Source organism: Haemaphysalis longicornis, unplaced genomic scaffold, assembly GCF_048455015.1.
Source record: "Haemaphysalis longicornis isolate Haplotype H1 unplaced genomic scaffold, Haemaphysalis longicornis Haplotype H1 scaffold_6, whole genome shotgun sequence".
NCBI classification, from domain to species: domain Eukaryota; kingdom Metazoa; phylum Arthropoda; class Arachnida; order Ixodida; family Ixodidae; genus Haemaphysalis; species Haemaphysalis longicornis.
In genome coordinates, this window is record NW_027526407.1 from 22,180,508 (window position 1) to 22,192,330 (window position 11,823).

Sequence of the window (11,823 nt, forward strand, 5' to 3'; positions counted from 1 at the left end):
ACCGGAGCGTTTTGTTATCGCCGCCTAAAGGGCAACCTATTTTCGAAATAGCAGAAAAAAAGGACGCGTTCTACATTTACGATTTCTTCCATTACCGTCAATGTTTCCTTTCTAAATATAGGTTCTAGTTTTTTGCGAACTTCTTTCTATGCGTCATTGAATTGTCCTTTCTTCCGGTTTCCTTTTGGTTACTTTTCGCTTTTACCGGAGGAGTTTTTAAGAACAGTGTTACCTTTAAGAATCCTCCGAAACCAATCCCGTTTTTGTGAACGATGTTGCTGAAAACAAAAACGAATAAAATAAATCAAATTCACAATTTCCTGCAAATTGTAAATTGAGCAGCCTCGGAATATTTATTAGGGATAATGCCCATAGACTGGTGATGCCCATCTGCTCCGCGACGCATCGCAGAAGTAAAAATAATGGGCAGCCATAAAATTGTCACGTTCTTACTGTTGCACTCCGACTTACGGGTAAATCAACGAAAAGGGAGCACATGGCGAAAACACGACAACGACATCCGTAAATAAGACAGGCAGCTCAGTAGGGATTCAAGGCGTTTCTTTTGGCATTTTCAGTTGAAATTTTAGGTTCAAAAAGCCTTTGATTACCGCGGTTTTTCAGAAAAGAAATGTGTTTACGCCTGCTGCAAAAAAAGCAAAACAGCCCTAAACGTGACGTTTTTATCTCGCACCATCCGCTGGGAAATAGAGAACATGGTTGTGTCACCGCGTTCGTGGGTACATCAATGATGCAGAAGCTTTCTCTTGACAAATCCCAATTCGCCTTTCGGCTCGGTTCGGACTATTTTTCCAAAGTCTTCGTTGAGGGAGGATTTGTCTATATAGGTTGCGTATTGTGTCGTTTGTCGTGTAGAGACTAAAAGCTGATTTCACAAAATTACGTAACAATACTTCATCGCCAAATTTCGCGTTTACAGAAATAAAAGGCGTGACTTCCTTACCGGCCTTGGTTGAGTACTTTTTTGGAGCCTTTAAAGGAAGCTGCATGATTAGGGTCCCTGGGGATGACCAATTTTGGTGTAGTTCAATCGAGTAGTCGCCTCAATATGTTGGAGAGAAACCAATTAGCTTGATGACGCCAACTTTCCCCGCTAGTTTCGGCGGAATAATATTAGTGGCTTTTTCCTAGAAGTTTAAAATCACGAAAGTACGAAAAAAAAAACTCTAAAGGGACAGGCGACCGATTTGGTCGTGTATGCATTTTCATCCCAAATGAAAGGGCATCACTGAAACGACCTCATCCAGGAACGTTTTAGCTGATGGCGCCCTAGACTTTCGGAATCTGAATTTTGAGATCGGCCCGCCATACGCGTCATGCCGAAAGGAATGCTGGCAACAATGGCAGCGCGCCGTGTGACAACACACTTTTAGCTTCTCGTGAGGCCAAAACGGTCATTCAAAAACGTGTCAGCCGCTAAAAAACAATATTGTGCAACCTTTCATATTTTTTGTGTTTTCTAAGCACGCAATAAAAACGACGGAGTTATTTGGACAGATGACGCAGGGCCAGTTAAATAGTGCAAAATTATAATTTTTTAAGTCTTGTTATTTACAAATTCCTTCAGGTTACTCCAGCGTGTAAAACGCTGGCTTTTATATGAGCTAGGGGACATGCACTTCACTAAAATTTTCTCTGTCTCTTTAAAATGTAAGTCTCTAACGAAGTATTTTTAGCAAGGCTTATATTTGCCCGATTTGATTCAACGAAGTAATAAGAAAAAAAACATGAAACTTTATGTACCTAAAAACTAATACCACGTGCACAACTCATTCTGGGCTGTTTGGAGTTCACAAAGTAGCCAGAAATACTTGAAAAGTGAAGTATTGAATGAACTTTTTCTGACAGACAAATGCTGAAAATCAGAAAAAAGTTGGAAAGATATCTTTTTACAATAAACTTTGTATTTACACTTCAGCATACTAACATTTTACGTAACAAATTATCACATTTTTTTTAAATATAACAGCAAAAAACGATGCATTGTGCTAAATGAGCCCTTTCTAGCCTTGCCACATAGAGGAAAGGCACCATTCCAGGTAACCTGAACTCCAGATAAAAAATGTGTTTTAGGAACACGGCACAAGTACCCAACTTTTGTCCAGCGTGTGACACATTTGCGGTCCATTTCTAGCCGTGATTGTTCATACCTACGTCGCAGGCATTCTGTACGAAATCATTCTTTTTATCAACCCATTACCAGAGCACAGAAAACCCTGCCAAAGTAATCAAACGAATTGTACTTCAAAAATTTATTAGCCCTTCTAGTACGTACAGATGTGCCAGCAGCGAAATGGGTTCATTTCACCTGAATCGACGCATCTCTGCACGAAACCATACGCGTTTTTTTGGTACTTGCAATTGGGCATAAATCCTGTTTATTTAACTAAATAAACTTCTCAGTAGTAACGCTTTATACTACTAAACACATATTAGATTGTTCGTTTCCCTTCGTTAGAAAAACCATGTATTGAATTAAAGAACGTATTCCGAGCATAGGCGATATTTCCAACTTCGTCGCGAGCTGCGTAGTTCAAAAAATCAAATCCATTGTCCAAACAGAAATTTGGTTAACGCGAAGCTTTCGCCAGTGGAACCTGAGTGAAGGTCAGCCCAAAATACAAGCTACTTGGACCGTTTCGGGATGGCACAATTTCAAAGACGTTGGGCTCTTTGGCGAGGGACCGAGGTTCGATTCCCACAACGGGAAGCATTTTATCGGGCTATTCATGTTCTGTTTAGGAAGTCCTTCATCATATTGTGCGCTCTCGTTGTGTAAAGTTGACTTTTCTGCACTGCGTTTTCGTATACGGCTACCCTCAGTGATCCACAGAAAGCTTCATTTTAGAAATAGATGAAGCTAGACGTAATGTTAGAATTTATAGGTTACTAGTTATCGTGTAAATAGGGGCACTGAAGCGATATGTAAACATTGTGGGATTACTTGCGCAAATTGTAGTCCGGAGTCCCCAGGCCATGTTTCGACCACTCTGGGCGCGTTTACGCGATTATATTTAGTAGAAAAATTAATTCGAAAATGCTGTCCTCCTCTCTTTACGCTCGCCCATTTTCTGCGGCGTTTTCGTGTGACGTCGCGAGGAGCCGAGCTCGCAATTGGCTGCGCTACTGCACGGCTCCCCGGCCTTCAGACAGAGTCAGTGGGCCCAGCGTTTCGTCCGCTGGCCGCCGACGGGTCGTCGCAATTCGTTCGCTCAGGTGAAACGAAGCCAGGACACACTTGTGAATGGAAGAATCTGCGTTTCTTTACTTGGTTAGTTTGTACACTGTATCTAGCTCCAAGTCAAGGTCGCTTCACTCAAGCGCTGCACAAGCGCACATGTGACGCTTCGCTGACTGGTACGCCAGTAGGAAAATATAAGGCCTCTTGAAGGCGGGAAAAGAGTCAGCGAAGTCAATATAGGTACTAAGGAAATAAAATCAACTGATAGTTTTACCGTACAGCGTAAAACTAGGGTGCGGGAAGCACTTTTTTGCGCTGGGCGAACAAGCACAGCGGTCAGCAGCACGACTGCGCATCTGCGAACGCTTTTCCGTCTACGAAATGCAATTGCTAGACGTGAGCTATTGTGGAAACTCGGGGGACGATTACTGCACGAGCGCAATACAACAAATAGTCACCTAAGCTGCTTGAAATGCCAAAACTGAGCGCAATACAACAAATAGTCACCTAAGCTGCTTTAAATGCCAAAACTAAATAAAAGTGCAATCTGGTTATACAATATATACCTTATATTACCAAGGCTCGCGGAGTCTGCTCCGTGGCTGAGTAGTCTGGGGCGTTAGGTATGTTACGTAAGTGTTTTGCAAGTCACGAGTTCAAATCCGCACGGGTACGTGCTTTTTTTTTGTAAATTAACTTTTTCGTTTTCGGCCGATGTTTTCTATACCTATATGTTCACCTTTTTTTGAGCCGCAACGTTCATGGCTCCACGAACTAGTCCACAAAACGCGCGCAGGCTGGCACTAGCGCGCTAGCAAGTTCTCGTTGGCTTGAGCCTGTTGCCATAAGCACCGACTGCTTGCAGTCAGTGGGCACAGGCCAGAATGAACAGACACTTGGCCTCTTACGAACATTCTTTTTACGATACAGGCATGAGGGAGGCAAGCTCCAAATATGGGGGGAAAGCGCATGACATTTGGGCGTCTGCGGGTACGCGGAGGGCGTTCATGCACTGCGTAGGCCTCGGCTAGTGAATGCTACGATTCCAAGCCGTCCTGGGAGCCTTATCGTCATGCATTTTTACAGCTGACAACATGGCAGAAGCGCGGTACGATGATTACTGAGTTATTGAGAATGCCCATCCAACAACGCCACCGGTTGTGTTTTACAGCACCGAAACCGAAACCGAAACTTGCTTGGTTGCTCACCTTGGGCATCGTCAAATCACGGTGCCCGCTCCTCCCAACGTCACAGCTTTAGTTGGTGCGTCCGCCGAAAACCGCGCATGGTAGTTTTTCTTCTTTCGCGCTTTGTAAAATAATTACCGATTTGTCAACCGGATAAACGGTGAAAAGTGTGCTAATTTGAGCCAGTCTATGCAGTGCAAGCAAAAACGGGAGCTTGACAAATTCACTTCAGTGTCCCTTTAAATAACCCTAGAGTTACAGCTCTTTTATGCAAAAATACTACCTCCGGGGGCATGTATGGATTGTCTCTTACGTATACGTCCCATTGCGAGCTATTTACGCCCAGACAATAAAACTCAAATTGGGATAGCCGAGCCCCAACGGCCAATTGTATGCTTGTTTATAAGATACGAATAATAAATGGAGAGCTATAGAGGATGTACGAGAATTTGGAGACGAATTTCTTTCTATCGACTTAACCCGCAGACGCACGAAAATCCACCGCCCCGAAAAGTAGCTCTATTCAGTTTTAAAGACGGTATGTTATATTCTTTTTAGCGTCCTCAGAAATGAAGCAGTGCAGAGAGTGGCAACAAAATATTCAATAACAATTTCAAACTTGCCTCGGTTCACCATGATTTCTCCTGCTCCTCTTCAGCAATCTCGCTTATGAGCAAGGGGAAATTTTTTGATAGCTTCTTGCTGGGCTATTTGGTGAATAGATGGCATGATTTTGAAGCGCTACAAAAACACACGGACGAAGAACAGAGTAGACGAGACAGGCGCTGTCTCGTCTGCTCTGTTCTTCGTCCGTCTGTTTTTGTTCCGCTTCAAATCAAGGATAAGATTTTGACCCTGAAATACAATGTTCCCAGTTAAAGTAACCACAACTTGTCGCCTTCCTGCAATACAATTGCGCTTTGCGCATATGCGGCACATGCGATTTCAAACGTCCTGGGCTGAGCTAAAAATATTGCAAGGACCTAAGACGAACCTTTACGAAGTCAGAGCTGCTGGTTGTGAATGTGCGTATTTGATAGCACACACGATCACACACAACGGAAGCGTAACAAAGATTTCGCAAACATAGGTCAAGTTAACTCCTAAATCAAGGCCGTGCACAGCGTATCTCTGGAACTATTGTGTTACAAGCGCGCACGGTGGGTTCGGCGCCGTAACGTCGTTTTTCTGTTGGACACCGTTAAACTCTCATCAAAGATTTGCCACTGTCTATTTTCCAGAGAGTTGTCACAGATTTGTCCGCGAGCACGACGCCGTTCCAGCCACACAGACAATGGTTCGCGGGTTATTTTATGTCGCTTTTCAGCAGCGAAGCTGTGCGCCGCTTTAGGACAGAGCGCGGGTCGCCATCTAGAGGTGTAGACCCGTGACTAAACACGCATGAACACGGTATTGCGCGCGCCTTTGGCAGCTTCTGGAGCGACAAGATAGGAAGGGTAATGTCGCAGAGCTTTTTCCGTTAGCACAGCTACTAGAAATGGCCCCTACAATAACGTGTCACACCCTACAGATACCGGATATTTATTTGTTAGCAGCTAAGCACCACAACAAACGCATTATTGTAAGTGTAATTTTGACGTATGTTCTTGGGGTGCGTCAACCAAGCCAGCTCACTGGTTATGCGAACATTTGGTGCGAAATGGGCACTTCACGCTTATACCCAAGCGCAATGACAAATAAGATGCTCTCTATGGTAGGAACAAACGCGCAGTGATTCCAGGGAATCTTGTTTCGATTTTGCAGGGGCTGGAGAGCACATTATTATTTGTTCTACTTTTTGATGCTAGACTTCCATCGCTTGTCAATTCTAAAAAATGTTTCAAGGTGCCATCCTTTGAAAGTATACATTGCAAAGTTGCCCAAGATTGCGTTTCACGGAATTATAGCCCAGGTTATACCTAAATTCTAGGCTCACGTTCCGTCATCTGACCAACTGATTCAAAAAGACGCCTTTCGAGCGCCAATTGAACGATAGAACTCGTTGCAGGGTCGTTGCAATGTTGATAGATTCCCGTTGGTGATCTATGTTGCTAATGATTATTACCCTAAGTCAACAAAACCTATTGAACCCCTTGTGATCTAACGAGGTCTTTTGAATTGTAATAGGGCTACGTAAGCAGAGATGAATGTCAAAAATATTAAATACCGAGAAATATTTGAGAGGTTTTAGGTTAGCTATAAACAAAAAAGACAAAGATATTTCTGCCGTAGAAGTGTCAACAGCATGTCATGGTGACTCTTTTTGCACCTAGCGGGGCATTTGCCGAATTGCTTCGTACACCGATGAAAACAAGGGGGTCTCCAACCAGTCATCGCATCAACACACTTATATTTATGGAACATCATGACTTGTGAGCGTTTTTCTGTTTGGCTGCTTCTTCCAGAATAAGTCATCTTCGGCTGGTATTAAACCAATAGAGCAAGGGAAAGTTTACATTTTTGTCCCATGCATGAAACTTTTTTGGTGCCGAACAGATACTATTTTGTTGCAAGAATTGCTGGATACCACCGCCGGAGTGGAGTTTTGCAGATATACATTATTTCGGCTGCATTTTATAACAGTCCATATCTACAAATTTTACTAAAACTCCCTGAGGCAGTTTGTTCATCAAGTGTTTTAAGCGTAGTAAAAACATTTTTGAGGGACGTTTATACCTTTTTAAAACTGCGCATGCGAATGCCAAGTTAGGCCTTTTGGTAGTCTGCTGTTGAACTTTTTGTTGAACGTTGTGGCCACGTCCGTCCCAACGCGACCGGCCCCGTGGACAGATCCCGCGGAATAAAGTTCTCCTCGTTAGCTATTGGTTACGCTTGGCGCAATCTGCGTCACCTTTTCTTAGAGCCTCCCTCCGACTCCGCTTCCGCAATGCTGTCTCCCTTTTCTGACGGGCGATCCCGGCCACACGATCGATGGTTCTTCGAATTAAATTTTTTTTTGGACCATCTTTTTTGAATGTCCCAATGCGCGTGCTTGCCCCAGAAATTTAACGGTATTTCCTTCAAGCACGGCAAAAACGTATGGTTTGAAAATCAGCAGAGTGCGCTCATTTTCTTCCAACACTTAAGCCGGCCGTCGCGGAAGTCATAAGCATTGCACATTACAATTTTTTTGGACCATCTTTTTTGAATGTCCCGATGCGCGTGCTTGCCCCACAAATTTAACGGTCTTTCCTTCAAGCACGGCAAAAATGTATGGTTTGACAATCAGCAGAGTGCGCTCATTTTCTTCGAATACTTAAGCCGGCCGTCGTGGAAGCCATTAGCATTGCACAATAAACCCCGAAAACTGCGCTCTTAACCTTACTGTATCCGATCTAGCCATATTACCGTTTCAGACTTCGCAATATTCGCAATTCGCAACACCCGAATTCGCAACACCCGGTTAAAACGGTCCTATAAAGTTGTAACTTGTCAGAATAAGGAATGAAGAAACCACATTGTTCCGAGCTCTGAATCGTTTGAAGTCTAGCTTTCCTTCATTGGTTTTTATATAAATCAGAATGAGGGCCTTACTCGTTTGTGTAGTTTTATTTTAATATAACCTATCTGATTACAGAACCCTTCCTCTCGCTTGGGGGAGATATCTTCCTGCTTCCTTTGAAAAAAAGCTGCTTCATTCTGTACTTTCAAATATTGCATCTGGTCAGATGTGCGTAACAAAGTTCTGATGGTAAATATTATCAATAAAAATGCAGTTCTTTCTTTTCGTCCCAGCAAAAAAACACCGCCATTTCGCGCGGAGACGGTAGTTTTGGCTGCTGTTGTTCTTTTTCCACTTACATAATGCAAAAACATTCACCTGAACGGCTTCCATGCGTCAAAAAGGATTTTCTCACCACGTTCAGAGCACATTATTTTTGGGAAAGCTTTCAAACTGCGCGGGATCATCTTTTTTTATCTGCGATGTGCTCGAAAATACTTGATGTACTAATCTGCTTTTGATGTGTGGCTGACTCCCTTCGATTAGGTTAACTTTTTGGTACAGAATAGGGATGATAAATGTTCAGCTTGTTGCATACTTCACGTATTTCTGATAAAATCTGGAGAGCTGTAGGCTTTGCGGTACCGAAAAAATTGGACTAAGCGAGCGCCAATTTTCTACCTTCTATCTCACAGCTAACGATGACAATTTCACATTTAGGCGTGTCAGCACCACTCTTTCCGAGGCAGCAAAATCGGCAATATTACAGTATGACTTTTAACGAGTACCGCAAAAAGACTGCATAAAGGTTTTGCAAAACTTAAATATTGTTCTTGGGCACACATCAAGCGCATTTTTCGAAGCTCAGGGTCATACAACCAATGCGTAATAAAAAAAACCATCAGATACAAACCCCGGCGCACACTTGAACAACGCGATTACATCCTAACGTGTGCCGTGAACGGGGCAGGATTGGCAATATTTCCCTACCCCCTGGACGTTTCACTTCAAAACAACATTTTCGTCCGTCACAGGCACTGAAACATTTGGAGCCAAAACGCACCAAAACTTTATAAAAACGCCAAAGCGAAACATTACGCAGTTCGGTACGTCAATTTCTTTAACAACGCGCGTTTTTCTTGAAGTTTAATTTAAGGGATTGCGTTCCCCTAAAGTTCGCGGGTACAAACTTTTTCTGCAATGAAAATATGCGAAGTAAGCAACTGAGCCTAACATTTTTAGCGGCACAGAGCGAACAACCGCTTTCGAGACGAACTTTCAGGCACGAGAACAACTCAACATTCTTAGGACGTCCTACAAAGCTGCACCAGGCGCCACATAACTTGTCTGCACAAAAATACAACAAACAACTTCCTACAAAGCTGCACCAGGCGCCGCATAACTTGTCTGCACAAAAATACAACAAAAAACTGGCTCAAAATACTTAAGGACAGTCCTTAAAGCTAATTTAAACGCGCTGTTTTTAGATTACAGCATCGTCCTACATATTATTTGTAATACCATGCAAGATTTTTTAATAGCGCTGACGTTCCAGTTGGACGAGTAAAATAAATGTGACTTAACCCTTTCGTAAAATTTTCAGCATAAATGTGCACTTACTTGGAAAATAGACACCCTAATACGTAGTTCCTGTGTTGGATCCACAAATCACCGCTCACTCATGAGTTCACAAACAAAAAACGACAATTACCCCCACAGGACAATAGTTTCCGCAATGATACCTTCACGTGCAGAAGCACTGTCACCAACAAACGATTCTCAGAAATCCTATTCAGGCCACAGGCGCGCATAGACGCACCATAGTTGCTATGCTGCGAACACATAGCGCGGAGTAAGAATGGTGTGGTGCATAACAGCTGGGAGGACGACTCCAGAGTGCGCCGAAAGAAGCCGACGTGGAGGCGAGTGCCGCTGCACGACCATTTCATTAGAGCGCCCGCGGGCAACTGGTTCCCGAAGCCGGCTCTTGGCGTCCCATGCTCTGTCCCAAATAGGGAGGAGCAGCGACCCCGGCGCGCTTCCTGAAACTCTTCCTCCTCTCCCGTGACGTCACGCAGAAATACGCCGCTAGGGGTGGTCTCAAGCCGCAGGCGTCCGCGGTAGGCTTGCGCGCCGAGCGCACAGTCGCCCGCCGGCATTGGCGGGTTTCGGGTCGCAGTATATTTGCTCCCTCAAACCAGGATCCACAACGGTCTAAGTCGCGTTTGTGGGACAGAGCGGAAACATTTTGAAATATTCGATAGCCGCCCGACAAGGTTTTCACATCTGAAGAATTGTTCGGATAACTCAAAGGAGGTTGTTGAGTCCACGAAGTTTTTTCTATAAATGCCCGCGGAGAGTTTAAGAACAAGCTCGCTGGCGTTCCGAATGTACTCCTCTTTTTTTTTCTCCGAAAGTTTCACTGTTTCGATACTTCCTTCCTCGGTCGCTGTGTACCATATTTGCTGGAAGTATTTTGTAGCTTGGTCCAAACAAGACACCTAGGCACTTCTTGTAAACCGTGAATGAGAAAGCAATATTCTCACGTTGGGGGTCTGTTAACACTTGATTCCACAGTGCGTTGTGTTCTTGTTCTTTTTTGCGAGAATTTGCACTAGGCGTTAACGCTTAAGCTCTGATAGGTACAACAGCATTGCACTTGCTTGTAAAGAAATTGGCTGCTGAGGGCTTCGTCTGCAAGCGACCTGACAAACTTTGCTTTGAGCATTGCCTTTGCCACAAAGCTTTCGAATCGATTCGGTCTGTCTCCCATGCCTTGCGCCGCTGACTGTTCCTGCAGCTGTGTAGTATGTTAGTTGACGGGGATTGTGACTTTTGATGCCTCCCCGTTTGCTCTCGCGGCCGCGTCTTTCCGCTTTCTTACTTAATAGTTTGTTGGCGTAGATGGGCCCTTCTGCGTGGTTTCTGCTCGCGCGAATAAACGCCTGATGCAATGAAACGCCTCATGGTACAAAACCTTCCCTCAGTGCCCGCTCTCCCTTGCTCAAATACTGTGCACAAATACTTTAAAGACTCGGTGCCTACCCTGGGGAGCCACGTTCCGCGTTCATACAAGGGATGGAAGCAAATAGCTTCGACTGGAAAAGCAAAGAACTGAAAGCACATCTACATGTCCTCCAGATGCCCCGGCCCGAGGTTGTGACATTCAATGGCACAAAACTTGGCGTGACTAACAGTTCCGAAATTTGCTCTTTCCCACCAATAATCTGTGATACCGTAGGACATGAAAAATTTTTACTTCTGAATTAGCTCTTCCGCAGAATGCGCAGAGCTCTTTTAATGCGAAAGCAACGTAATCCCCATAACTTGAATATATGGCATCCAGCATCGTCGTAAGCAAAACATGGTCGTTAAAGTGTCCGACAGCTCGAACAGAATAAAATAAAGAAAATGAGATTAGGTAAACTTAGATCAGCGGTTAGAACCGGGTTACAACGGCATGCGAGTGTTTTATGCGCCCGCTCCACCACCACTGAGCCTTGGCTCTACCGCATAAAGATTGAGGAACTCGCTTAAGATTCATAACTTGTCTGGTTGCGGAGGCGTAACATTTCCTTTAGGCTGTGCGATCCCGCATTGCTAATCATTGGTCTATCGTGATTCTGTTCTTGCTGCAAACCTCGAGTGTGTGATTGTGTCCGCTAATCACTATCTCTAAGATCCTTTTCCCTTCGCGTGCTTTTCGTTTTCGTTAGAGAGCGAAGCTGTTGATCAAATCGTTACTTCTTCTGTCAACAGTTAAAAATGCCCACAAAATGCCGAGTCTACGTTTGCGCGCGCATGTTTGCCTCACGGCGACCACCCGGTAGTAAAAAAAAACCAAGATAATGTCAAGCGCTCGTGTATGCGAGCCTTACGGTGACTGCTCAGCGTTCCCGGTGCACATTTGTCAAGCGAAGCATATCCACTTAGGCAGACTGCCACCGCCGGCCAGTAAAAGAACCAAGAAACTGCCGAGTGCTCGTGTGTGC

General features: G+C 44.3%; 1 protein-coding gene across 1 annotated transcript in view; it reads right to left on the reverse strand.

Annotated features, from left to right (window-relative positions):
• The window catches only part of LOC144142296 (uncharacterized), a 47,035-nt gene extending 37,256 nt beyond the window's left edge, over window positions 1–9,779 (reverse strand). The window contains exon 1 of the mRNA XM_077673692.1: window positions 9,452–9,779. The gene's annotated coding sequence lies outside the window, so the exon portion shown is untranslated. The remainder of the gene's footprint in view (window positions 1–9,451) is intronic.
• Between the last annotated feature and the right edge of the window lie 2,044 nt (window positions 9,780–11,823).